The 2,312-nt window shown below is 34.3% G+C and overlaps 1 non-coding gene across 1 annotated transcript; it reads right to left on the reverse strand.

Annotated features, from left to right (window-relative positions):
• Positions 1 to 480: 480 nt before the first annotated feature.
• Positions 481 to 615, reverse strand: LOC132521404 (small nucleolar RNA SNORA70). Its single transcript, XR_009540854.1, has one exon. It is a non-coding gene; the product is annotated as a small nucleolar RNA SNORA70 (small nucleolar RNA).
• Between the last annotated feature and the right edge of the window lie 1,697 nt (positions 616 to 2,312).

Genomic DNA, 2,312 nt, shown 5'->3' on the forward strand with positions numbered 1-2,312 from the left:
GGAGCAGTGACATCATCAATAAAGAATACTAGGACAAAATGGGACAATCACTTTTTTTTTTTTGACAGGAAAATAGGATTTATGGGTGGGCATGAGTAAGGAGGGGGCAGCGCCGAAGCTCTCATGAGTGCAGGGTCCGCCATGTGTCCAGGGGTCACGAGTAGGGATGTATTTGACCCCACAGCCGTCCGTGATGAGCCACTTTTCTGCCACCATGTTTTCAAATTCATCTGCATTAAACTTGGTAAATCCCCACTTCTTGGAGATGTGGATCTTCTGGTGGCCAGGGAACTGAAATTTGGCCCTGTGGAGGGCCTTAATCGCATGCTCCTTGTTCTGCAGCTTGGTATGGATGGACATGATGACTTGGGCAACGTGGACCCTGGCCACTGTGCCCTGGGGCTTTCCAAAGGCACCACACATACCTGCGTGGAGCCTAGACTGGGGACAGCATGCCAGTCATGAATGTCCACTGGAAAAAGCTGTCTCCAAGTTCCCTTGGGGCAAGCGGTACAGGCAACAGGCTGCGTACACTACCGAGGAGGCTGCGGTTTGCAGCCATTGCACACCAGGCCCCCATGGAGAAAAGAGCATAGTAGGCTTAACTGGCTGCAAAGGGACAGTTACTTTGGAACAGAGTTATTTGATAACAATGAATTAAAGGTCCCAAATCTCATTTTGTATATATATATATACACACACACGTAAATATACATGGATATAAATTCTTAGAAAGAGACATTTTGAGTATTTCTTATGCTTATAATCTAAAGATTATTCAAAATTAAAGAAAAAAATTAACATTGTTAGACTGTGTATGCATATATATACATGCATGTACAGCCATCTATGACATGATCATCTGTTACACATTTATATATACTAGTATATATATACTCACACGTTTCAATAATAACATGTCTTGTATTTGAAAACATGAATTTCTGAAGGAGTCCTAAGCACAGACAAGTAAAAAATAAATAAAGCTATGTTTTAAATTGAAAATTGGAAGAAAATTTCAAATTTTTATTCACACCAGTTTGAAAGTAATAAGAATCTAGAATAGATGACATATATATTTTAAGTTTATCAATGCAGCAAAGTTTATTGAAATTCTGCTCAATGCTAAATCTGACAATGAGGGACAGTATTTTTTCCCCTACCTTCGTCCCTCTCTTCTTTCTCTCTTCCTTTCTTTCCTCCATCACAAATGATTTCAAGGACACTGATTGAAATTCTGATTTACATTCTTCTCATTTAACACACTGTATGTTTTTTACATATAAAAATATTTTGGCATTTTTTTGATAATTTATTTTAATTAATGCTTCAACCTTTAGCTGTACAATTTTGTCCTTTAATAAATACTTGATGGATTTTGTGTTAATATAATTTTTAAAAGATTTTTGTCTTTCTAAGTGTTAAAGTAGTATGTGCTACATAATAGAAAGTTTTAAATTTCAAAATTTAAATCCAGAAAGCCCAGTGATAAAGAAATGGTTATGAAAATATGATATAGCCAGATATTGGGATGTTGCACAACTACGAAAGTAGTTTTTTTTTATATATATAATAAACTGGTAATATAAGATGGTAAGTGGAAAAGGACATAAAGTGGTATATGTGGTGTACTTTATATTTCAGTAATAGGCATCTATTTCATTATAAAGATATTTGTGCATTTATGTGTATTTAGAAAAGTTTATTAAGGATACATGAATATAAAGCTTTGGTCTCAGTATTCAGCTAAAATCTGCTATTGGGTTTCATCGTTGAGTTTTGGAAGTTCAAAGACCCACTTAAGTGTCATTTATGAAAGCCCTGAACTTTGCATGATCAGTGATCATATGATCGTATTTGTTATCATCATAGATAAGCATCATGACAATGTCAACAGTGCATATAAAGCCCATCTTTGGGGTTTGTCATTTAATATCAGATTATCTGAATATCCATTTCAAATATAGGTAAGGATTTTTGTTGAAACTTCTGTTAAATCTTTATGTGCTTTATACGATAAAATTCAATTTTTCTGGGGGAGTATGAAGTATTTATTGTAACCGTCAAATGCAGCACTAATTAATTATTCTGAAACTGTTAAATCCACATGTGTAACCATTTATTGAGAACACTCAAATGTTTAAATTTATCAAGAGATAGATTGGCAATAGGAATGTTAAAAGAGAGGACATAGATAACTTAGCTAGATAACGTTTGGAAGAATATATATTTTTTAAACCAACTAATGCTTATAAAACTCTAAATAACATACTGCAAAATAAGAGGTATTAATCTACATTATAATACCAATG

This window comes from Lagenorhynchus albirostris, chromosome 5, assembly GCF_949774975.1.
Source record: "Lagenorhynchus albirostris chromosome 5, mLagAlb1.1, whole genome shotgun sequence".
NCBI lineage: Eukaryota > Metazoa > Chordata > Mammalia > Artiodactyla > Delphinidae > Lagenorhynchus > Lagenorhynchus albirostris.